Consider the following 27,592-nt stretch of genomic DNA (forward strand, 5'->3'; position numbering starts at 1 on the left):
AAATGAAAAAACTGCCATGTGTGCTGCATCCTTCTCTGGAGGCTGAAAGTTTCACCTCTCTGATATGCTCAGTTGGCTCAGAGTAAAAGTTCTTGAGAGCAATCACAATCCTAGGTCTCATGTGGCAATCTGCAGAGCAAACAGGCCAGCCCACAGGCAGATTACTCACTGAGGTTTTCACAGGGGGTCAGGCTGCTTCAACTTGCCTACACCATGATCATACTTCGTAAATAAAATGATTGCACATTTGTAAACAGATATCCATAAATAAAAGTATAAACCTGATATGGAGAATCTGGCATGTAAAAAGATAACAATTTTTATTATATAACAAAGTTTTATAGAATTTCTACACAAATACTACAGCCTAATCAGTGGAGAAGTCATTTGTGTTATCTGCACTCATCAAGGACTGCATTGTGGACATAATGGGGCAAATAAAAACAGTAACAGTGGTAAATGAAAATAATATGCAGGGATACAAGCTTAGCAAACCAAGATTCTAAACCAGTAGGATTTCAGTGAGAAGTAATGGATCTTTGCAGACAGAAATGTGTTTTTCTGATAGCAGTTGTAGTTAACAAAGTATTTTATTGTTACAGCCTGGCTCAGGTGAAGAAAATGCTTTGTATAAAAAAAATTAAGGCAGGATTTTTTAAAAATACATAGAAGATGTTAACTAATGGATAGCAATAACATTTTCATATTTTTTAAATCAAAGTACATTAAAAGTGTGCATCAGTTGTACCAATTAATAAGTGGAATTACAAGAGAGTCTTGAATTTGAGCCAAGGCCATGCTGAAATAGCTACATTTGATCTGCAGAGGATCTTCTTCAGAATGATAGTTTTGAAAATAAATGTAGTTCACGCCAATTTTTCTTTTTCTGCATGGAAATATAGAGACATAAAATCCCTTATTTCTCTTAGCTCTATGCTTTGATATTTTAACTAAGAAGTGTGGCAGACACATCTTAAAAGAAAAATTATTATTTTGCTTTTCAATTATTTCTGTGTAAAAACCCAGAATAAGCTCCTTTATTTTCATTCTTTTGGTTCAGTTTCAAGACAATTCCATGAGCTACTAAACAGTGACACAGGTGGGTATGGCTGTTGCCAAGAGAAAATAGTCTGATTTCTTATTAATTTTCCCTATTTCTTTTTCAGAAACACAGAAAAACCAGACTAGTTTAATGCAATGAGAGCAGTGATTAAGTTTGATAATGTGAACTACGATCCTTGTTTTTCAAAGAGCAATGGATAACGAGAAGTTTCAGAATTTCCATTCTTTAGGACTTTTAGAACATTAATTTTAATCTAAGAATTAGAGCAGATAGGAGACTTGAAATTAAACACTTGATTTTAGCAAACATGAAGTACAAGATCTTTATTATGACAGATATGAACCCCACAAAACAAGCTTCCACAAAGAAAATAATAAAAACACTTACTTATTTGGTACTCAACTCCTAAACCCTGAATAAGGGAAGTACATTTGAGAGAGAGGTACTTAAAATGTTTCCATGGTTACAAGATGATGCCAATAAGGTCCATGTTTCTATCTGAAAGGGTGCCCCTGCAGAGACATACAGCTTGGTGAGTGGTTGTTTATACAAGTAAATAAATAGGAACCTTGTTTATCTTACAAAGAGCTCCTGACCCACAATTTTTGTCTCATTTGTTAGAAGGAACATTTTGCTCCTTCTAAATAGCATATTAGAGCAAAGCAGACACTATGGAAATTTTTTCTTTAAAGCCACTTGAGTTTATGGCATAGTTTTCAAGTAGAAAATGGAGTATCTAGGTATGCTGCTACCAATCCCAGCAAACCTATGTTGGTGACTCTTTTTTTAATTCTGTGAGAAGACACACTGGTGCAAATTACACCTTTCTCTTTCAATTACCAGAAGCCATCTCCAGGAAGAAAAAAAGGAAAAAAAAAAAAAAAGCAAGGGGCAGATATAAATTATAAATACCCCTATTATGAGTAAATTATAGATATCCAATAAGGACAAGCATAAGAAGTTTTGATTACTTCTCTCAAAAGAGCCTCCATTTACTTTAACTCCCATTTTAAAAGTGGCTGGTTCCTAGATAACCACAACATAAGTATTACAAACATGTAATTTTGAAATTCAAACTCTCAATTCTGTATGCTTTCTAATTTTGGGAATGAGATTAATATCTTCTACATGATACATTTTAGTTTTCTAATACTACTTGGACAAAAAAGCACAATGAGTTACAGAAGAGAAATACAATCAATTTTAACACCTAGCACAATTTAATAACCTGAATTGAAATTTCTGTGTGGTATGTTCCCATTTTAAAAAAGTTTTTTTCCAGCCACATTTAATAGAACAAAATCTCATCTTGTTCATAGATTCTTCTTGGAATAATGTGATTTTAACATCTATTTAAAGGAGGAAACTTTTTTGCCATATACGAGCCTCGTGTCCTTCTTTCTTCTTGAAGAAGCAATTCCTGGATACTGGATTAGACGACCGAGTAGATATTTTCCATTTTAACTTACAGGGTACTTTTGAAGGGGGATGGCAATGCTCTGTTCATTTGCCAGCACTGACAAAGGTCTGCTTGTCAGTGATACCTTTTACAGCTAAATTTACTTGGGAGTGACAGAAGCAGGTGCACCTTGGCCTGCCAGACACTTGTGCACCCACATCATGCACCCTACAGGTCAACATCCAAAGGAGAAAAAGCCCGGGTCTGCAGAGCAGAGGGTGAGTGAGGCAAACACAACCCAAACTGGGGGGCTTCTCTTCAAAGCCAGCTGGTCTGGCTTTATTCTACAGGAATTTTTTTTTACCTGCCAGTTTGATCAACAAAGCCCGCAGCGGGTGCTGACGGGTACAACTTCCTGGAGAAGCAGAAGGGCACTGGTGAGTTTTAATAGAAAAAATTATTAAATAATTATTCTTATGTCTTTGGAATGTTCTGCTTGCCACAGTGATTCGGCTCCAGGCTCATGGTTACTCTCACAAAGCTTTCTTCAAGAGAAAGCAGATAAGCTTTGTAGCGTGCTTTCATTTAACTTGATACAGTGCTTGATTTTAGCTTCTATTGCCAAGAAAAGTTTATTTAAACTAAATGGATACTTATAGTCCCTTTCTTTCAAACTGTTTCTATGATTCTGAATGGACAGGACATAGAGGATTACATGCAGGAACAGCAGAAGCCAGACAGTTCTGGCTGAGGGTGTACTCTGTACTCTCCATTTTCCTCCTTTAAAATAAATGAGTTATCCTGGTAATTCCCAAATAAATCAAAAGGATTTGTTGTCCATAGACTGCTTGGAGATTCAACAGCCATTCTGAGCCTTAGAAATTCCTTCTGAACATCAACTAAGTTTCCTTTGTAATAAGTGAGTGAAATTAACACTGTTTAGAGCATTTTACAAGACAATCAAAGGGTTATCACACAAAACCATTGCCTTATACTGAAGTGAAAAAGTAAATTGTAAACTAGAGGCTTCATGAGAGCAGAGCTTGATATGGTGCTTTTTAAAGAGATCATGAATTTACATATTCCCTTGTTTTAAAACCACAAATTATGTCTGTGTGTGTATTCTTTAATTTGCATAAGATTTGGGAAACTACATAATGGGGGAAAAAAATTATTTTTTTCCTAGAACAATAAGATTTCAATTAATGCAAAAATGCAGGAAAATGTGACCACATGTTAAAATAAATATTTTCAAGGGGAGAAAAGCATTTTTATTATTACTTCTATTTCAAGAACTCATTCTTTTAACTGTGTTTCACAGTATTCATTACAAATTGTTGTGTTAAATTGAAAACATTTATTTAAGTGAGTAAATAGACAGAAAACTTAACCATATGAATCTTTTTCAGCAAACAGATTACATAGGCACAAGTCACTGCACAGCATAGAAGGCACTAATGGGGGACAAAAAGGAATCACATGTCAATATACTTTTAGATTGTTTCTGTAGTAGGTCTTCCCCATATATCAAAATAAATTATATATCAGCAATGCGTAGTCTAAGAATAGGCTGAATATTAATACCTGAATAATAATGATCTTTCAAACACCCATGATCTTTGATTTTGTTTCTGCTAGGCTGCTTGGTGTGGGACCCACACAATTGACAGGGAAGTTCTACCTCAGCAGAGGTAGATCGGGCATAGTTTTCATCCATTTTCTTCATTTTCAGAGAGCGGAAAATGAAGAAGAGATTGTTTCTGTTTCTGGAATGTGCTATATTAAAATAATCACAATTTTGTTTGCTGCAAAGATATCCTGTTGTATGTGAGAATAAAAGGCCAATAGCATAAAACATTACTAGTCAAAGCATAAACTTCTAAATATGAAAGATACATTTTAAGATCAAGTATGAAATATAGAACAAAATGAAATCCCCAAAACTAGATCAGCCTTTAAAACCAGCATGCCTGTAAAACTCTGCTGTTTCATGCATAACATGTAATGTATGGAAACCAAATCCCCTAAACAGTCATTAAAACAAGCACTGTTAAATATGAACTCAGTAAATAGTAATAGCAGTTCCTGGAGCTAACTAGACTTTGTACATGCCACACTAAACAAGAAAAACATACAGCCTGTAGTTTAGAGCCTTTAGTTCTGTATACTCTAAGTTCATCAGCATTTTACTGTATTGATTTTAAAGGCTTAGAAACAGTAAATAAAGTGACAAACTCTTGGATAATTTCATGAAATTACAGGTAAGTTATTCTGTATTTCACTGAGGGAAAAGAGTATTTTGTGAAATGAAAGTTAAGATGCTTTCCTTCTCTAGAAAAAGATTGTTTAATGCTTCAAAAGGTGGAGACTATCACCATTAGACCCTTATATTTAAATGAGTGTCCTTAATTGGACTTTCTGGTTTCTTATTTCTGTCATCAACAGATTTCAGCATATTAAGTGAAACTCTGAAATTATTCTGTTATTAATGAAGTACTAACAGATTAAGTAATAGGAAAACCTAATTTAATGCACTGAAACTTTGTTTCAGTTAGAAACAAAATTACCCCTAAAATGCCTCATGCATTCCCTTATTTTAGTACCAGCTATTCCCTATTAACTAAGACCTTTGTGGTCTGTTTTGTAAACTATGACAATTTATTCTACAACTATCTTTTTATCATTTTTATTTTGAAAAGCTACAGTGTAGCTCAGCTTTCAACCACATGTTTGTCTTTTCCAGTAAATCCAAGTCTTAGTGGCAGGAGGATATCTGTATTAGTTTTTTAGTGTATGTAAATAAAAGATGGGATTTGACCACAAAGCTTTGGCAAAAATCTGTTTAGGAGATCCATAATCTGGATTGTGTTCTTCAAAAGTTAATTTAAACTTTTTCATATACTGTTATGTGGTATTTTAAAAGCATCTCATGACCTTCTACTTACACTGGTGAAAACTGGACACTTTCCACCAAAGGCAATGAAGTTCCATATAAAAGTTAGATAAGAAGATGAGATCCATGATAAAAAATCAGGAAGGGAGTAGAATGAATAGCCTTAATTACCTCTTTATATAAGAGTATTTTAAACATGAAAATTTTCCATTTTATGTTTCTATTATAAGGTGTATGTGCATATATATATGTATACATGTGCATATAAAGTGTGTGTATGCACAAATATATATATGAATGAATACACACTTTAAATTTATAATTATTTTCCCTTGGTACAGTAAACAAAATCTTATTCTAAACAAGGCATATAATTTTCTTCTTGGACTTTCGTTAATTAATGTTTTTGTTCAGAAATAATTGGTTATTTGTCCAAGACAGTCACCATGGAAATCAAAGGATCAGACTACCATTAGGAGTAGTGGAGAACTCTCCTCTTTGCCAGTGTGCTGGCAACATAGGGAGCCACTTAGAGCCTTGACTGAGGGCTCCATGCCCCTGAGCTGTCCTGGTGACTGCAAATGGATGGCTTTGCAGCTGTTCTCCACCCCTGCACCCCACTGTGGCTCATTCCCAGGTGAAGATGCATTCACACACCACTCTCCATGACTGCTTGGAGCTCCACCCTCCTGTCCCATTTCAAATATGCTGTTGCACTCTACACTCACCACAAACTAGGTAGTGAGGATAGGTCTCAAAGTATACCCCTTGTCACAGTGTATAGGTACACAAACAGTTAATGGGAGTTGTCTTCTCTCGTTAAAGTACTGACACCCTATTGCATAGTCAGATATGGGTTTGTTCCTTTGAAAGCAACTAGCGTTATGAGACAAGCTCTGAAAGCACCACTTAAGAAATCTCCAATAAAGACAAAAGCACTGTGCTTTCTATGCATAACTCTAAAGGCACTGGATTCTAAATCAAGTTCAATAAATACAAAGAATAAACATCTAGATTTAAGCTAACATACACAAGTTTACTGGAAGCACATAAAATAACTGTACAGGAAATAATTTTTAAAATAATAAAATAATAGAATGAATAAAACAGCAATTACAGCTTTGTTCATAAGTATAGCTATACAGCATTACTAGTTCTACATAGGTACTTAGAAGTTGTACTTATGGCATATGAAGTTCAATCTAATGTTAATGTAGCTGATGCGCTGCATCCCGAAACATAGAATCATCTGTCAGGGCAAAAAAATTAAAAGCTGAGCAGTATGATAACCAGTTGCTAAGGACTAATCCTGCAAAATAAACCTTTCTGTTTATGGGTCGCTACATTTGATCTTCTGTTTTGGCTCCTTTTTTAACAAAAAACTCTCCCCCAATAATTTTCATTTATCTCTATTTTATTGCTACAAAAATAACAATACAGAAGTGTAAAAAATGGGTGCTTCCTATAGTTTTTGCTATAGGTACCTACACCATTCATTCTTTTCCTTTACTTTTTAAAGTCCTATATAACTATATGCAAATAGCCCTTTCCCTAGTATTAATCCATCTCCTGAGTTTAAAATTATTGTAGAAAGAATGCTTGGTAATAACAATTTTTTTATGTGTGTAATAATTATAAAAGAGTACACTAATACTGAGAAAAATAGAAGAGACTGTGAAACAATCTACCTGTGTATCAGGAGACTGTTCCTATCCTTGTGAAAATACGTCTGGCCATTTAATTTTATGTCCTTGCACTAAATATATTCATTAGCCATTTAATACCCCACCTCAATCTCACTGAAATGAGATTTTGGTTTGTATTCTTCCACAGAAATACAAGGGAACTGGCTCCCACTTAGGGCAAAGAAGTGCTTGGTTCCTTTGTTCCCAGGAGAAACCACTCCTTAAACATTTCTAAACTGCTAGGTTTAATCTGCAAAAAAGGATGTGTGAACTCCTCATCCAAAAATTCTTAACCCTTCAATCCCCACTAGCAACAGTCCTCTTGAGTTACTTCTGCCTATATTCCTTTTGTCTTATCTTCCCCTACATGAATATGTAGACTACAAAAAGACCCTTTGGTCTCACTTAGGAGCTAGAAAATTTTCTAAACCCCTTCCAAATATGTACCTGTTCCCCAGCTTCTGCCCCTTTAGCTGAGCAACAGCAAAGAAAACAATTCAATCACATCCAAAGAGGTTTTACAGCACAGACCTTCCAACTGCTGTAGATTTAAAATGTAAAGAGCAGTACTAGTGCCACCACAACATATTTATTTGTTACTGAGTGCTTAAAACTAAAAAGGCTAACAATATACTAGGTCAGTTTAAGAAGTTCCAATACATATTTGGATGAAGTTAACTGAATTTTTAACAAAAACAACAACAAAAAACCAAAACAAAACAAAACAAAACAAAAAAAAAACCCTGAAGTTGTCTCTGTATGGTTTTTAGTTTCCTAACAAAAATAATAATTTCCAAATCAAGGAACTTCTTGGATTCAGTAATCAGGTTTCTTCTCCTTTAGCCATGTTAGGGTAGCTATCTGTAAAGTCATTGCTGAAATCAGATCTCACTGGTCTTATTGGTGCAGGCTTGCAAGAACATAACAGACCAGAAATGGGAACTTAAATCTGTCTGCATCATACATGAGCTGTATAAAGAAGCTCAAACTAGATCATATGGCAGTAACAGCAACTTCAGATGAAATAAATCTGAACCAAAATACATATCCAAACATGACCTGGGGTTTTTTTTTTCCTTTTAACCTCAATAATATCAACTTTTAAAGTACTTCCATCGGAAGACATAACCAATGACATCACAGCAGGGGGCTCATGAAAGTTTTAAATAGATGAACGTAAGTGGCACAATCACATCTAAAAGCTGACCCAACTCTTGTGCAATTACATTTATTGTCACAGAAGTTACGACTTCTTCTTCCATTATCAAGAAGAGCTGTCAACTTTCAAAAGGCCTCTCTAAATCACCTAATAAAAATTTGTATTAATTATTGTTTTTACAACAGAGATATTAGTATTACAGCAGCGCTCAGAAAACATATTTATAGATCAATGCTTGGGTTTGGAGCTGTTCAAATGCAAAACAAAAACATGAATTCAGTACAGAAGAGTTTGAAAACACATAAAACCACTGCATTTTGTCAAAATATCAACAAAATAGCCTATTAGTTCTCTATATCTGTATGCAAGCATATCTGTATAAAAAAGTTTGAGACTAATACCTTCATACCCTCATTCCATGTACTGTTCTATAGCTATTGTATTCTATATTCAATTTATGGTGTAAATATCTCCGTTAGAACAGGTTGGATCATTGACCATTAAAATTTGTACATCATTTACTCCAACTTTGGTTCCAGAAAGTGGTATGAAATCTGAAATAGAGGGAAATTGTCAGAGAAACAGCAAAAAAACAGGTCACTTACCTAAAATATAGCTCAAAGTCTAATCTTGAAAACTCCCGAAAATTATTTTTTAGGGAAAAAAATCAACAATTTTGAATGCTGTAAGAGAAGCATTTCATGTGTGACATTGGAATACACGTCTAAAGCTAGAACGGAAAACCATAGTGGCTTTCAGGAGATGAAACTGACCAAACTTTTTTTCCCCTAGAACATGTTTCATTCAGAATTTTGTTTGAATTGTGGCTAGGGGTCCATCCAAAACAAACCTCTATTTTGCCTGGCCCTCAAAATTACAATGAATTTCATTGTCTACACAGATGCAGATGCTGATCTAATTTGTAGCAGCTGCAGAATACTTAATTAAGGCCTTTCTGGCCATCTTTGGCTGTCTGCTTCTGTATCACATCATCACTCAGTGCAAAATAGACAAAAGCTTGAGTGTCACACAATGAGCAAGGGGATGCAATTATATTTTTTTGGTTTGGGTTGTGGATTTTTTGTCAAAATATCTGAAAATATCACAATACCTTAGTCAGGCAATTCCATTTCTGGAAAAGAGAAGGAATGCGCAGCCTAAAAAAAGCTTTTCCCTGTTCCCTCCCAGCTTTTCCCAAAATGAAAGTGAATCACAGAGAGATTTTCCTTACTCAATGGAACGCAATCACGTGGACAAATAAATGTGGTAGAAGGAATAAAAAGGGTGGTCCTTACTTAAATGTTAATTCTGAAAAAATTTCTGACAGCCTTTCCCCTTAGAAATAAGTAGAAGGAACTACCCCAGCAGGAACTTCTTTAGAAACACCCAGCTAATGGTGCAGAGGTTTAAGACTTCTAAAGCCACATAAATTAACAATGAAATACAAAATTATCTTCCTCTGCATCAATTCTAGAAGCTGTGAGAGATAGCTCTTCTATATTAGCAATCAAGTTGAATGGTAAAGATACTGTATTTCTTGGGTGAAGGCTGTTTAATAATCTAGATAGACTTTAATTAGAGGTATTAAACCATAAAATAAATTACAGTTCCACCAAACGCTTTGCTTTCGAAAAAAAATTCTGATGCTTCTGCATATGAAGATGCAGAATTATCAGACTGATAAACAGCAGTTCATGAAAATGACAACATTTCCAAAATTATTCTTCAAATATATTCCTGTACTTAAACCCTATTAAGATGGGGAATTGACTCCAAAGTTCCACTCTAAGCTCATATTTGATCTATTTTTGTATATTTGCATAGGAAAAAAGAAAGCCCATTTAGCTTGAAATTTTACCTAATTAACTTTATGTCAGAAGAGATTGGGGAAGGGATGTAGAATTGGAACTAGTTACGGAGCTTTTGAGCTTGTCTGAGACTAAAGTTTTGCTTGACAATTTCTTACTAGCACTGAAAACTTCAAAACCCTTGATGCTTTTCTTTCAGGCAAGTCTAGACCCACATTTTTAGAGTCCCTAAATCTCAGCAAGGGAGAAGTTAGTAGGTTAAATTCTTCCTTTATTTACATTTAAGGTCATGGGCCACAAGAGTTGTGCCCCTAAGATGCATATGTGTATATACAAACTCTACACATTTGGTGGAACATTGTCATACCATGATAAGTACATTTGAATGACTTACAGAGAGACAGTGGCCAGTACAGGAACTGGAGTTAGAACATACCCAAAGATTAATTTTGAAGCAGAAGTGGGATCTGGGTGGCCAGTGGCATAGGGCTGAGCTTCCATTGTAGTATCTCATCTCAGCCTGTCAGAGTACACTGGATTTCAACAGACCTCAGGGGACCTTTGGACACACCACATAAGCTCCACAGCATCCATGTTCCACACCAAGCAGAAGATTCAGGATTTCTATAGATGTCAACTTCCTTCAGATGCAATTTCAGTCTCATTTTGAAGAAAAATATAAAAAGATACATAGCTTAAGTATTACTTATTTCTAAAATGCATGTGTGGCAAGAGTGGTTATCACTAGACTCAGATTTAATTCTAATATCAGTCTGTGTTGTCATTCAGAAAGTAATAAATACTTTTTTTACACTCTTTAGGACAATTTTAGTAATGCCTAATCTTTGAAAGAAAATGTATTTATCTATGAAGAAGTTACCTCCTATCTCTAGTCTGAAAGCAGTTTTAAAAGAAACAATTTTAAAAAGTCTTGGACAAAAATAACCTTTGGGCAGCTGTTTATGAGATATTTAAAGACAGCATGAACTTGCAAACTACAGGTTCAGAAACTGCCTTTAGTAACAATGAAACACTGCAGATTACTAGAACAGGATCAATTTAGCAAAACAAACAAAACCCCTTTTCATTGTTGACTTAACGCATTTGGCAGCCTTTTTCCCTTAAAATCAATCTCTTCCCCGCAAAGGTCCTTGAAAATATCAGCAGGAGAGCATTAAAAAAAAAAAAAAAAAAAAAAAAAAAAAAAAAAAGCCTAGTAGAGGACAGGGGGAGTTGAAAAACCATCTTTCCAAAAGGCTGGAAACTAACAGATAATGCCCAGTATTAATTAGTCGACCTCCAAGCCCTCCATCCAACATCAGTCCACGGCTTCAACACCGGCCTGCTGGACACCGATCTGTCCCCTTCCCAGGACTGCCATATGCTGCTGGAGCTTCCCGAGCCCGGCCCTACGTGTTTGGCCACTTCAGCCCTCTCTGAAGCCCCGGGACCGCGGCTCCGACCACCCACCACCCACCCTCCTGCGGCTGGCGGGCAGCAGCCCCTGCTCCAGCCTGGCCCTGAGCTGGCAGGATTGGCAGCCCGGGTCCCGCTGGCACTGCAGAGCTGTGCCTAGGCCTCCCATAGCGGCGACACCCACTTGTTCCAGAGGTCGGAGCCGTGGGCAAAGGCTCTGAACCGGCTCTGGAGGGGCCCGATAAGGGCAGTTCTGCCGGGGGACGCGGGGCAGCCTTCCCCAGAGCCACCCTTTGGTCTCGACTTCCCAACCCTTTGCGAATCCCGGCCAGTCCCACACAGCCATAGCTGCCCTGGAACAGCCACCGCTCCCTCTGCCCTCCCTCGCCGGGACCACCCGCTCTGGCGTCAGTCGGCGCCCGGCCGGCCTTACACCGCCCCCGCACCGCCCAGCGCCTTCCCGTCGGAGCAGGGAGGAGGAGAGGGCGGTGGCAGAAGCACCGGCAGCACCGGCAGCACCGGCAGCGCCGGCGCGACCCGGGAGCCCCTGGCACTCTCTGTCCCGCCCGGCGCCGCCAAATCCGTGGTGCCGGAAGAGATGGGGTAGGGGACCGGTGTCGTACCTGTTCCTGCCGTGACTCACGACCAACGCACCCGGAGGAACGCCCCAGCACCTAGAAATAATGAGTCAATAAATAAATGATGAGAAGCCCGGGGTAGTGATGTGTGCAGGTGCGAAGGGTTGGGGCAGAGGCCAGAAAGGTCCCCTCTCAAGACCAGACGTCCTGGTTGGGACCCCCTCTTCACAACTACAGGTGCAGAGAAAAAGGAATATTTGAGGTAAAAAAAAGTTCTGCTGGTGCTACCTGGTGTTGCCTGCCTCAAAGCAGAGCCGAGGAGATGCATGTCTGGTGTTGGCATCACACATACCAGCCCTTGATAAAAGGAAAAAATTAATATGCCAAGTTTTACTACTTTATAATTCACCCTGGCCTTTTAAACAGGCATTTATTAAACAACGAGATAGCTGTGTTTTCCAAAATGCATGTCAAAGCACAAATACCGATTGGAGGATAAGTACAGCCTGTGATCAATAGTTTTGTTATTTTATTGATAGTGTAGCATCCCCAAGGTAGGATTTAGATGACATTTATAACAGCTTCTGAAAACATCAAGTTACTTACAAGTAAGATAGGCCTAAGTGCACATCAGCAAAGATTTGTATCCTTTTTATAGAAATTGTTTCATTAATTGCTTTAAATATATTGAAGTACTATAGGTTTGCATTTTAATAATATGCTACTTTTGTGCTTTTAAACATCCAAGGTGCCAAACAAGAATTGTAAACACTGAAGTAACTACTATGGGAAAGATTAAGTAAAGCATTGGAGGCGGATCATTTTGACAATAAAGAGGGTGTATGTGGTGAGTGTTTAATATTCCTTACATTTAATATTACCAAGTGCTATTTATTATTTTTTAGGTTTTTGTTCAAAGCAAAACCTGGAGAGCAAAACTCTATTACATACTTACAGATACACCTGTGACAAAGGCTTTCTGTAATCATTGCTTGATGTGTATGACACCATTTTAGTAATGGCATGCCATTTTATTTAAAGTTAATATGCCAGCTGTGCCTACCTTGCAGATTTTTTTGCAATTAAATTATTTTGCAAAGAATCATGTACATGTCATCTCACTGCAGTGGTTTACAAAGCAATTAAATTATGCTTTTGGAATATATATCCTATTAGCTTTGAAATTATCTGAGTTTATATATTTTTGTTCATTATAAAAGCATATGGATTGAGGGAATATTCTGAATGAATGAAGAACAAATACAATACTGTTGAATAATCTTGTGGGGTAGATTAATCTATAGCCTCGATTTCTCTCAGGGTGGGTTGCTGTGGCAACCACCCCAGCTCACTTTAAAATAATTTCATAAAGCTCACTTCAAGAGCTGCACCCAGCGTGGGCCAAGTTTAAAAGCAGCCAGACATGGGAAGAAGAGTTATACTGCATTGCTCGTACAAATAGGGAGGTGGTGGAAGAGAGCGACGTGTAGAGTGGAATGGGTTTGAGCAGAACTTTAAACAGAAAATAGAAACAAAGCCAACCCAGGGTTAAGGTGCAAAGGAGGTGGATCATTTCATAGTAACCTTGCTGCTTTTCTGTTTAAACACCATGAAAGGATTTAAACTGGCAATCTCATTTCTCCTAAGGGAAAAATATGTTCTGCATCCACAAAAGAACAAAAATGGACTTTGATAATAATCTTGAAAGGAAATGTTACCTTGAGGTAATCACACTTGTAATGGAAAGAGATACTCGGATACACTCTTTAATAAACCTTTGGAGATTGGATTTTATAATTATTACATTTTGACTGATGTCTCATAGTTTAAAACACTGCATGCCTCAGGTGGTAGATTGGGAACAAAAAATTGTGAGCGGACCTACACATGGACTGTGGACAGCAAAAAAGCCTAGATTTGAGTCTTGTGCCAGAAATTTGAAAAGGGTGCATTTGTGGAGAATCAGTACAAGAACAGACATCAGAACGAAGTTTTTTTACTGCTTGAAATTATTCCAGATATTTAAATGAAATGCAAAGAAAGATAGGAAAAAAACTCCTAAACCTTTCAAATTATGCTGCATAAATTCATGCCTTATCTAACCCTGAGATGAGTGACAAATTTTGATCCCTCCCCTTATATCTGTTTGTCCATCTAGCATCTGAATCCTGTTTTAAAAATCAATATGTCCTTTACATGAATTTGATGACTTGTACTCATGACAAAAAACTTGGCATGGCTTTAAGGTGCTCCAGTACATGAAGGTTACAACTATAAAAAGATTAGACCACAAGTGCCCACATGGAGGTGTAGTTGATGTTCTAAACTGCTGTACACTTTTATTTTCTGAAATACTTGCCTACTGTAATAATTACTTTCAAAATATGGCAGTGTTCATGTTCTGTCTTGCCAGTTGAAGGGCTGTGTTACCAACTAACCAGAAACCAGAAAACTTACACATCCTGCACAAAATGAAGCAGATGAGAGTAATTTTCAATTAGAGCACAAAAGTGTGAAGTTTTAACACAATTTTCTATTTTTGCCACTAAGAATATACAAATACTATTGGATAGTTGGGTGCCACACTGAGAGACCAAAATTGTCTGAAGAAAAGGCATAGCAAGGGTACAACCTGTGTAACTGCTGTATTTCTTTCCTGCTGTGCTTCACAGCAGACCTGAGCTGAGAAAGTATTTATTTCTCAATGTTTTTTTGGGTTCTGCTGCCACTGCCAAGAATATGTGCCTCTCACCACCATGTACAATGTGTTTGGCTTGTATCTGTCTGCCAGGTGACTCTGGGCACATCAGTATCACTGTCATTATTGATGTGGGTATATTTGTAGCATGTCACAAATTTGTAGCATGGAGAGTTGTGCACTCTCACCCAGACAGACGAGGAAATGATGAAACCCACAGTATTCTCTAGGGATTTGCAATGTGAGCAATTGCAGGGTGCTTGTTAGAACTACCTGAGCTTTGTTTTGTTCCAACCAAGCTTTGAGCATCCATCTTTTAAAAAGTGCAGTGGAACTGAAAAGGTATTTATTCACTGTCAAATACTTTGGAAGTAGGTCAGTGGCCCAATGAGATGTTTCTGGGGGAAAAGAGTGTAAGACCAAGGACTTGTATTAAAATAACCTAAATATATATTTATCACTGTGCTTGAATTCAGTCATTTGGTTTTATCATGTGTGCTGTTCCTATTTCCAGTACCTTAATTTATCATAAAAAATAATAGTCAGTGCCTTTACAAACTCCCCTGCTGCTCCCAAAGGATCATAAAAGTTGGCTATCTGCATAAAAATTAAGACAAGTATGTGCAAGGTCCAGTCTTATTCACAAATTACTGCATGTGCTTAATCTGGATTCAAACTCACATTCAGTCCAGTTTTAGAAGCAACTGGACCTATTAAAAAAATAAAGCCCTGTCCACACAGAGCATGTTGTCAATGCTGCGTTTCTGCGAGTGAGTCTGACACGAGACTGTCTCCGGCAGCCGCCCGTGGCCGGGACTTGCTCGAGGAGGCGAGCGGGCCCGGATCCGGCCGCTGCTCTCCGCAGGGTAAGCACCGCTGCGCCGGGGCCGCTCCTCACGTCGCGGGACGCGGAGCCCGATGAGTTGGGGAAGTTGGACTGCTCAGCAGGCGCAGGGCTCGGAAGGGGGAGCCCCGCCAAGGTGCGAGGGGCTGGGCAGGAGGTGTCGGGGGGAGGGGGCAAGTGCCGGAGGACCGCAGCCCCGCTCCACGCCGGAGGCAGTGCAGGGGTCGGCGCCCTCCGGACTGCGCGGGCGGCCGCGGGCCGGCTGCCCCCTCTCGGCGCCCGCCCCTCCTCGCCGGAGGCGAAGTCACGCCGGAGGTGACGCCTCGGGGGTACCGGGGATGCGACACACTGGGACGTTCCGGACCCTGGGCCTCGCAGGTCCCCGCGTGTGGGCGGGCTCGGTCACTGCCCCGCAGCCGGGCCCTGACCGGCCGCAGATGCGCTGCCGCGGGCACTGCGCGCCTCCCCGCCCCGCAGCCCCTCCTGCCTGCCCCCGCACGCTGCGGTACCTCGCCAGGAGGGGGAAAACACGCACCGGCTCGCCGCCTTGTCTTCGCTTTGTATAATAAAAGATGTCATTAGGTTTGCGTGTGGCATATGCCATTACCCCCACCGTAAAACTAAAATTAGCAAAATGTCAGGAATGGAAAGATTGATTCACCCAAGATGCAATTATCATTTAAAAAGTGCTTGATTGAGGTGCTGATGCTCGGTGATTTATTCTGCATACCATATACATAATTAAAATAGTGTAGTGGAGCAATTTATCAATCTAGTTTAGACTAGAGGGGCAAGGAGCTGCTGCCGCTGCTGCTGCTGCTCTATGTTTGTTTTATTAAAACGCTTTCGGGATGTGATCCCGCCCCCTTTTTGCAAGAGTGAAACTGGTTATTTCTCCGTCTCGGGAGGAGAGAGTCATTCGTTTGGGATTGTGGGAGAGGGAGAGAAATAGAGACACGGAGAAAGAGAAGAAAAAGGGAGGAAGAAAGCAAAGCAGAAAAGGACGCCTCATCTGGCGTGTAGTTTGAATCCCTTTCTCGCCTCCCCCTTCCCCTCCGCGATGTTACAAAGGCTGTGAGCTGTTCGCCTTTTCCCATTCGCTTGCTGTCACTTCCTTCCTGGACGATCTCAGGACGAGTCCGGTTACTTTTAATCCGACCAGCAGCTCAGCCACTTTCTCCTCCTCCACGCTGCGCACACGCGCGCACCACACACATACACACACACCCCAGGCATCTTCTGGCTGCTTATTGGATTGACTTTGAAGGTTGTGTGTGTGATTCAAGGCGGCTGCATGTTGAACCAGGTGGTGAATATTTAAGGCTGGAAGAAGTAAAGGGATTTTTTCTTTTTCCTATGAAAGGAAAATATCTGAAGGACTAGTCTGATCAGCCAAACGGCTAACTGTTTATAATGTAAGTACATGTGAAATTCAGCGTCGGAATGAAATATAGTGGGCATGGTACAAAAACCCTAGGTACATTTCCTATCGCCGTTTGAAGAATGTATCAGTCATTTTATGCGAACTAGGACTGAGATTGCTTGCAGACCTTTTAGTGTGTGATTGTGCAGTTGCTTAAAAGTAACTTGTTAGACAAGTAACATAGTTAAATCTCTGTCTAGTAAATTACTGCAGACTTGTCTCTATCAGTGTCATGAGTGTTTAAACTTTGATGAAGTTAGTTTACATAATTTATGTGCTTGATATTATGAAGTATTGGAAGCTTATTTGATTTAGATAGTTCTTAGTTGATTTAAAAGCTATGACCTTGTAGTGCTTGCACTCTGATTTATCAGACTAAGGAAACAAACCAGTTTCAGTGAAATGCTCTTAAACTTCGTTGTACCACAGGCTCTTCAGTCTTCAGTTTAGGTAGTGCATGCTTGCAAGTGTTTAACTTTGTGCATCTTTCATCTGAATTACTTAAATTTGAGATGGAAAGACCCCTTGTATTTATGTGGGAACTTAAGTCATGGGCTGCAAACTACTTCTGGAATAGCATGCTTTGGTCTTTACACAGTACTTTGAGTAATCTTTAAATTTTTTAACAAAAAGGAGTAGAGATAATCAGAATTACATAACTAGCTGGTGTAGTTGCAGTACAGGCTAATCGCTTACAGGCTAACATAAAGTTTAATGTAAATGAGAGACAAGATTATTGTTGCATTACTTTATTATAATACTTAGTATTTCCCATAAAACTTAGTGTGACTTTCTGTCAGCCTGAAAAACAAAACAAGTATAAAGACAAGCTAATAATCCCCTTTCAAAAAAAAAAAAAAAAAAAAGAGAGAGAAAATAATAATAATAATAGTAATAATAATAATGATTAACAAAAAAAACAATGAAGTATGGTGCAAAACAAAATGTAATGAATCATTGGGGGTACCTAAGCATTGTCTTTTATAGAAAAACTCTATTTTCTTTATTGTATATAATGATTATTACTACCAAATAATTGCATACTTAAATAAATACTGTAATACACAATTTAAGACTACAGATTTAAGAGAATTAAACAAAGAAAAGCACTTTACCGATACTTTACTGGTGATCAGAAAAGAATTGCTTTGACACAAAATTTTCCCTGCACATATCTGACCATCACTTTAATGGCAAATGTCCTAGTTTTATATCTTTATTTTAAAATGATTATAAGATGAATGATAAGCCAATTGTTTTAGATGTAATTGTGATTACATTTCTTTCATTAGCACTTTCCTGGCTATTGTGTTTGAAGAGTAAAGATGTTTATATTGAGTGTAATAACTAATCCCTAGATGCTGGGCAAGGCATGGAAATATTACCACCTGTGAACCAGTACTACAGCACTTCTGTATTGCATATGTACTAATTTTCAATTCAAATGATAAGACAAATGGTTTCTCTGGGGATTTGCTATTTTGTGAACTATATTTATTACAGAATTTCAATTATCTTACATTAAATCCAAAACCTGCAAACCTTTCTTACTTTATCAGTTTTCTTAAAATACCCATTGTATTATTCTTTCTGTATTAATGAGTACATAATTCATAATGTGTCTAACACTGAAATCTCTGCCCACACTTGTGTTCTTTTGGAGGTAACAGAAAAATTCCTTGAAGAACAACTTAAGACAATGGCCCTTAGTTCCAGCTGTCTATGTTCCTGGTTGTACACATACTTTTATTTGAAAAACTTGTTCATATATATTTATACTAATATGCTCTACGTAGTATGAGACGATGGTTCTGGGACCTGAACTTGGAAAGGTTCTTACATGCAAGCAGTTCTTACACAACTAGTTCTGCTGGCAATGCTGAGACTACTTGTGTGAAAACGAGCAAGTCACAGAGATAACGATATACAGGATCAGGACCCAAAGAGACTAAACCTCTCGCCTGTCCCAAAGCTTTCACAGGACAAAGATGTAAAGAATGTCACTTTCAATGTCCTCTAAAAGCATACAGGGATCAGATACTGTCTGTATCTTCTTAAGATTATTTGACCAACAAAAAGGGAAATTTAAGAGCCTTATTAAAATAGGTAGTAAATGATGAATAGTTTGGGAGATTAAGTTTTTTACAGTTATGTTCCTGAGCGTCAAGTTTTGGACCATAATAAGAAAATTCATGCAAATACTTTCTTACTATGAATTTTCTTTCAATATGGTATCAGGGAATTTTTCATCCTTTTTTTAAACATTTAATCTACCTGCAACATGTATATTGAAAACCAGAGATAACTTTCTTAAATGGTTCTGTCTTTTAAAACACCAAAAATATTATAGACAAAGAGAAACGAAGCTTCCCAAAGCTTCTCACAAAAGTTTGACTAAGAGATACTTTGGTAACTCATTATTCAGTAGATTAAAGTAATTACATAGAAACTTAGGAACTGGGAAGGAGTTGTGAATAGAATACTTTTGCCAACTTAATTTCTTTAATTTTACTTTTCTCTATAACAGGTTAATTTGTTGTTCCCCAGGATAGTTTTGTTCATCTTCAGGGACAGCTAAAGTTATTTCATTAAGGAAGAAGTCATTAATTTCTATTACATTCTTGAAAGAAAAAATGCTTGGTGTTTGATACACTACGATCCATTTTTACCTGTTTGATATTGCTATTCAAAATTACATGATAATGATTCCAAAAAATCAAGTAAGGTGTGGTGGAATTTTTTTGAAAACCCTGATGATGGAAATGAATCTACATGAGGTGCTATGTAATTTCAAAGAGTTTATAGTCCTTGCTTCAGCATTCTGAATAATAACCGAAACACTTATATTTGTGATGTATTTTAAGATTTTTTAATTTTGCTATATGATATCAGTAGAGAGATTTTGCTATATCCTCATTTATTCTCTGTAATGACTTGGTACAAAATATTTTAAAAATTATATATTCCAAAAGCTAGAAAACTTCAAGTTTAACAGCAGAGTTAAAATTCTGGTATTTGAAAAGGATGAAAATGCAATTTTGCATCCTGGTTCAGAAGCAAAATGGATTCAGAAGAACTTTGGTCAGCAAACACTGGTGGTACAAGTGAAAATTTGAAAAACTGAATTTTTAAACTATTTTTAGAAGTAATTATTTGAGTTCTCTGACCAACTTTAAGGTCATTTTCTTAGAACTGATGATCAATGTACATATGGACAGGTGATTAAAAGCTAGTGTCTTCAGCCCTCCACTTTAATGTCACTGTCTCATTGACTGCAGTGCAGTAGATCTTGTCTATTCACTGAGATCTGTCATCTTTAGGAAATCAGACCAGCTTATAGGGGCGATTCACAAAACCAACAGTGGCAACAAAGTCTTATGTGCCTTAGAAAAGAGGATTAGGCAGTTCACATGTCGTTTTGATTGGGCAGAGATAAAAGCTGATTGCTGCTGCATAGCAAGGCACACTTCAATTTTAAGTGATTATTGTATGAGACAATTATAACTGTGTTGCTTAGTCATTGTTAAGGGTAATTTGAAGCAAGGAAAGCTCAATTTTGACATTAGTAGATTTGTATGACTTTATAGTGAAAGTACAGCCACTTGTAGCATTGTTACACCAACTTTATAAAAATGTTTAATACACCACTATGGGGAAATAAAATTAAAATGTAGTAGATAATTGTTCTGGGATTTGTTTAAAAATGTGCTTCTCTAGATAATATCCTGTAATCACAATTAAAAGTTCTTAAAAGTGCCTAGCACTTAAAAAATGCCTAGGCTCTAAAAAGTGCCTAGGACTATACTAAATTCGCTGCACTTAACCCTATTAAGAGCTTACAAGCAGAGGAGAGTGCCTAAAATGTGCCAGAGCAGATTTAGCAAAAATTATACACAACTAAACCATCTTACTTTATTCTATTATTTTTTAAATGTAATGTGTTGTAAAACTATTGTGTTGCATGTGTGCAGTCTGATTTGAAAATAGCCAAGAAATTAAGTGCTGTCCCTATATGATCAAATATGTCATTTATCAGTGAGAATAAAGAGTTTTTCCTATTTGCATAATTTAATTATAACGTACAGCCTTTAACATTTAGAAGTATGAAAGTAGAAAGCTGATAACTTCAGTGCTAATTTCTTAGCATTTTTCAAAAGAACTACTTTTTTTACCCAACTGATGCCTCCTAGTGTTTCACATAATAAAACACTAATGAGTCAACCCTAAATGTAAACATTGTTCTTTCATTTTCTTCATCTTGTGTGGTACATAAAATTAATATTTATGTATTTAATTTTGTATGTTTTATTGTAATCAGGCAGGAAACTCGCATAAATTCAGATGTCTCATTTTAATGCATACTGAAGGTGCATTTTTAGTTTCTTTCATTATAGCTTTGCCTAGCTGTGTTTTGAAAAGTTTAAGTTATATAGAGTACATTTTCTTTTTCTCCTTTTGTTTCCTACGTACATTAAACAAATTTCTCAACAATGTCTTATTAAGCTCAAATGGGAATTTTAAAGATTTGCTTGCGTAATGCTTTGAAAAGCAAGCCCTTCAAAATAGGCAATTAATGCAGTTATAGAAATGTTTGAAATATACTAAGGGACTTCACAGCCAAATAAGACAAAAAACACTGGCCTGAGACATACACGCTGATTACAGTCCTCAAAGAATAGTTATCATATTTTGTAGCTGTTCCTGATTATTTTACTGTTGAATAAGCAAGAAAACTGTATTAAGACAGTTTTCAAATTCACAACAGGTACACCTTGCTCTTTTAATTGTATATATGGATGATCAGTACTTCTGATAAAGGATTCATGTGCGTAAAATACTGAGTTGGACCTTGAAGTGGTAAAGACAGTGTTCTTTTCTTACAACAGCAGTCTGGTCATGTAACTCCTGAATGCCACAAAAAACCGCATTCTCTATCATACAACAGTATAATTTTTTACCTTTTATTTTATAGGAGAGTTTAATTTTCAAAAAGTTAGCTAGCATCATTGTGACAAAACAAAACCAATGGGCCTCAGCTCTATATTGGATCTGTCAGGTATGCTCTTCTAATGATAAAGAAGCAGCCAAGTCTGAGCATACTCTGGCACAATTTAATGGCACAGTTTTATCTAAAGTATGAGATCAATTTAATGAAAATTGAATTGGAAATAAAGCCGTTATACCAAGACTTTCAAGAAAAGCAATTAAATTCCTTGGTACTTATTCTATTCAGGACATTTTAAAGCAAAGTAAAGTCAGTTTGCAATTAAAAAATCAAAGTTTAAGAATTAATATGGGTAATAAAAATTTGTGTGTTCTTCTCAATGTACATATGGTAAATTTAGGGGCCTGCTTACAGAAAGATTATGACTGAATGCAGAGAGTTAAATCTATATATGCAGATCCTGGTATTGGGAATTAGTACTTGATTTTAGAATATTTAAAAAATGCATATTTTAGGATTGTGTTTTGCCATAGCCCTATTAATATAAATTTTTTTCTCCCAGTAGTTTTAAAGTGCAAAGAGATCTTTTTGAGATCAGTCATTTATTTAACCCAAGAAACATCACATAGAAGCCTAGCCTTTAAACTTTCTCGCATCTTGAAAGTGTTTCAAAGTATGCAAATGACACCTGGTATTCTGCCAGGAAAGCTAACATGCTACTGATATAATTTTCTGATATAGCTACGTTGCAACTTCCATTGTAAAGAGAAAGCAAATGTGGAAGAAAAATAGAGGGAAGCATAATGAAAAAGAATCTTTGAGTCATTTCAATTGTAGGACTGATACACCGAAATTTTGCTAAAGAGAACCCCACCCAGCCTTTTTTTTTTTTTTTAAACAACTGGATGCATTTAGATTGCAGAAATATGTCCTAAGAAAGCCTACACGTGTGTTATCTGACTTAGAACAAGTTCTGGACAAATTGTCTGAGAATTATTTTAACACTGTAATATACTCTGTGCCAATATGGATTCAGTAATCACACCAGTGAGGTCTGATAGACTATGCTCCTTTTGTAATCCTCCGAACAGATGCTTTAGCAGTTACCTGCTCCAGCAGGGTAGATGTACTTATTTCTGCCTTCTGGCACCTTCCCCGATATTGGAAGCCTGCAAGACTTTGAGTGAAGAGAGCTCCAGAGATCTTGGCCAGTACAGTTGGTCCTGGAAAGTCAGTCAGTATCTGCTGCCTTCGTTTAAGTTAACCATAAGGCAGCCCACAGATTAAGGACAGAATTGAGCAGATGGTATAAAGCTACTCTGTCTGCTTTTCCCAGGTTATAAGCTGATACAAAACTTAGATTCAAATCTAACAAGTCTTATCTTACTCTATTTTCTTCAACTATATAATTGATTAGGTGAAGTTTATAATAAAAATTATTAACCAAATACCAGTGCAGGAATTCACCTTAAATATTACCATCTTTTATTTCTTATACTGTAATCAAAAGATGTAAGTGAACTGAATTAGAAACAACATTATTTATGTTTGCTTTTATAGATATAGGGTGCATGCCACTTGTGGAAACCATGCTCAGTTAAATTTCACTATTTACTTTTAAGTTGTCAATCAATAACTGTTAGCAAAGTATGTACAAAGGGCAAGGAGGGAGGATTGTGAAATTGTTTATAAAACACATCTGCACAAGTCCACAAAGTGCAGAACATTGTCCACGTGGAACATTAATTTTAGTAGTATAAAAAACCAAGTAACACAGTAGCATGTGCTATTTATGTGATTTTGAATAAATTCTTCCCCCTAGTGAAAAATATATTTTGATATGACATTATATTTGAAAAAGTTGTGCATTCTTTTAACCAGATAGGGTAGATGTTGTTAAATCAGCAGTGAAATTGTAATGTTTCAGAAAATATTCACACTGTAAGAAGCTTGACTGCAGCACTTTTCATTTAAAAATTCAATATGGACTTCATGTTTCGAAAAAGCTGTCCCTAAAGATGGGAGCTAGGAGAGGAGGACATTGCAGAGAAACAACAAGACACTGAGGTTCTGTGACCATCCTATAATGCTGGCCCATATATCCCCTTCAGATTGGCATTTAGCTTCAGACTTCTACTGCCAAGAATTCCCCTCTGATTGCCATATCCCATGGGAATGCCTAGGCAACTACTATAAAAAATGTTAATACAATCTGGGGATATTCTGTGAAACCAGCAGGAGACAGTATGTTCTCTAGACTTAGCCTCAGGGCTGCTTTATGTCTGTCTATCTGTGTCCTGAATGTGTTTCTGCCTATACTGAGTATAATTGGGAGAACAGCAAAAGAAGAAGGCCTTTAGGAAGATTAAGAGGAATGTGGATATGGTCTATTTGGTAAGATGGGATACAAATGGAGGAGAGTGGACAATACATGGTAACCAAACTTAAAACATTAATCTTGGACAATTTTTTCATTAAAAATTCCTGTTGAAGTGTATTTAATTAATCTTGCTGTGAATAATCTTTAACTGTTGCAGACATAGGGTAGTGGTCTTAATGACTGTTGATTGAAATAAACTGTATAGTTGTAAGGAATGATCTTTTGAACAGTATTTGATGAGAACCTGTTTTGCTGACCGTCTTGGAGAAATCAACAGTTTTTCCTTCATCTTGTTTATGTGTTATGATGGAGACAAGGAACTGACATAGCAGAGGAATGAGAAAAATTCTGTGTTATGACCCCAATGCAATCTATGAAATAAGTGTGAATTTGCATACTTACTAAACTTCTTCATGACACATTTTTTTATTTCAGAATACTGGGCCAGAAAATGCATCCATGCAGTGGCATACAAAATGTATAACTTTATCCAAAACACATATATACAAATTTTAGAAATTATAAATATGACCATAAATGTTGGTAAGAGCCTATGAACTGGCATGGTCATTTAAAACTAAAACAAATTTCATTCATGCTCTTGAGAATACACATTTAAAAAAAAATAACCTCGGTTAGTTGGATTACTAGTACTCTTAGCTATATGATGTATGATTAGCAATTGGAAATAATATAGATTTGCATTTAAAATGTGTGCTAAGTGGAAAATAGTTTTTCAGTTTATCCTTAAAACATGATTTAATGATTGGCACACTACCTAATTGAGGCAGAACTTCCCACAGTCGTACCTGTATCCTGGGTAGGTAGAAATCTGCTTATCTTCACAAGGAAAACAATAGGACCTGGTGTTTCTATTTTATTGTTGATGCTGCAATAAAAAAGATTATGCATAGGATAGAAACAGAAGAATATTCTACATATCCTGTAATATTGTCATGCAAGTGGGACTAATATTTTTGTGGGTTTTCCAAAAATTGTTATTGAGAAAGCAAAATGAGAATCTATTTTCAGTACATGTTTCAGTACTTAAATCCTCATCCAGAACCTTGCATTTAGTTCAGTTATGCTTCCAGTAGAAATTGTCACAGGCTTAGTATTACATTCAGTGGTGACCTGTAAAATAGTCGTCTAGAAAGCATCCTTACTGGGTGTTATCTTTTCTGGAATTTCATATTTTTAAAAATTGTGTAAGGGGTGATACAGTGGCGATAGGCATAATGTAAATCCTATGACAGATACAAAGCAGGCAATAGAAAAATTACTATTTTTGCATCACAATTCTAAAGCTATTAGGATTTCTTACCCATGTTCCTAATCGTATGGTAATATACATAACTGAGAGGGCAAGAATTTCTCAATGGAGGCAGGGCATGTTTTTTATTTAACTTTTTTTTGTCAATAAATAACAGTATGAAGCAATCTTATGCCGCAAAGAGACATGACATAAAAAGAAAGATATTCTGGTCTGTTTTTAGGAGCAGTACTTGTCACGTATCTGGACAAATGGTGATTTTCTTGAGCTGCTTTCTGTTACAAGTCTCTAGAAATCACTAGTGTAAAACAGTAGCACTCTGTTCTACCATTTTTATATACATAAAAATATATATGATTACAAGCAAAGCTGTCATGAGACTACTACTTATTTGAATACTCCAACAGGCCACTGAGTACCGCTTCTACAGATTTCGGATAAAAAGTAATTTTAAGAATAGTCAGGAAAAAAGTATTTGTTCGCTCTTCTTGCTTTATTGTTTTCCAGATGTGATCGGAAAGAGAAAGTTGTTTCACTAATGGATCAGAAAATTGCCCTGTGAGTTAAATATCACCTAAAAATACAGATCCCATGCTTGATAGATTTAAATTCAAAATACAATGTGGATATATCAAAAAGGCCTCTTTAAGATCACAAGGAATCTAAAGACATATAGTTTTGTGAGATTCTGCTGATGATAATTTGTGAAAGAAAGAATCATCACCATTCTATTTTCATATGTTGGTCTAAATCCTATTCTTATATGCAGAATAGTTAAATACATACCCACTATTATGTCCATTCACAAAGACCATTTTGAATATCTCATGATCTAAACTAGATATCTAAAACTAAAATACAGGTTTTCTACTGAAAAAGTGAACATAAGGCACATTCCATTCCAAAGTGTGCTCCAAATTTTGAACAAGTTTCTTGAATGTAATAATTGCCAGCACCACAAGTAACCTGTTAGTTACAATTTCTAAGACCAGGGAGGAGAATCCTTCAGTATGAATTCCAAAACCTAAAAAAAATGGGAGCATTTAAAAAATATATGTTTATTCTTAATGTACAATTCAGTAATTATCATCTCCCAAGAGATACATGAACTTTATTTGAGGCAACAGATGTGAGGTAAAAAAATCGCAAGTGAAGCGCAGAAGTGAACAACAGCTTAACATATACAGTATAAGAAAAGGGAATCAGAACCCCTAAATGTAAATTTTAATTGGAACTGCATACTTTCTTTTTTTGGTGCAAGTTCATTATGTAACGTCTCAGTTGAATGAAATAATCAACTTTATTAGAACCTTAAATTTGTGCTGGGACTTACTAAAAAAATTAGAGAGGACTTAGGGCAACACCTAAAAGGGGAACTTAGGTTTTACTTTGCTGTGTCCTGTTGTCTACCAGAATCCACAACCCTAGATTGTCTATAAGTCCTTTATAAACACTGGTTTAATTTTTATAGCAGAAAGTCAAGAACTGAGAAATCTGATTGGAACGACTTCCTAACCTTAATATAGAGCAGTTAACGGCAAATTCTGTCTTCCACTGGTGGTAGAATATTCTGGGAAAAAGCTGCTCTCTGCTTCCAAATGTCAGGCCATTACATTTTTGTATAGGTAATGAAATAGTAATTGAATGAAGGACTGTAACTGAGTCATGTTTCCCTGGAATGTCATAATTCCTTACCTATTGTGTAAGTCTCTTGTTCTCTTTTATCTTTCTTACTAAAAAATGCAAGCCTTTCTGTGTTTCTAATCTGTAATATAGGTTTAAACTTGTTTAAACAACAAATTCCATGCCATTTTTGCTATTGCATTGTCTGAAAAGTTTGATTTTACTTTATAAAGTACAATGTATAAGAAAAAAGTTATCTTGATTTTATCTTTAAATTTGCAAGTCCATTCATCTAAATATGTAAAACTAGATTATAATCACCTCTGTGATAATATTTCATAATTTTTAGTACCTCATTCTTCCATTTGAGTTTGTTTTTGAACAGAGATATACCATGCCTAATGA

At 36.6% G+C, this 27,592-nt stretch overlaps 1 protein-coding gene across 8 annotated transcripts in view; it reads left to right on the top strand.

The window, feature by feature from the left end:
* The first annotated feature begins 2,805 nt into the window (after positions 1 to 2,805).
* Positions 2,806 to 27,592, top strand: part of MEF2C (myocyte enhancer factor 2C) — a 135,203-nt gene continuing 110,416 nt past the window's right edge. For 3 of the 8 annotated variants that reach the window (XM_069000712.1, XM_069000720.1, XM_069000714.1), the window contains exon 1: positions 16,519 to 16,958. The gene's annotated coding sequence lies outside the window, so the exon portion shown is untranslated. Of the gene's footprint in view, positions 2,900 to 12,749; positions 12,849 to 16,516; positions 16,959 to 27,592 lie in introns of those variants that run through there. The other 5 variants (XM_069000722.1, XM_069000721.1, XM_069000719.1 and 2 more) reach the window with 3 other exon arrangements.

This window comes from Aphelocoma coerulescens (assembly GCF_041296385.1).
Source record: "Aphelocoma coerulescens isolate FSJ_1873_10779 chromosome Z unlocalized genomic scaffold, UR_Acoe_1.0 ChrZ, whole genome shotgun sequence".
NCBI lineage: Eukaryota > Metazoa > Chordata > Aves > Passeriformes > Corvidae > Aphelocoma > Aphelocoma coerulescens.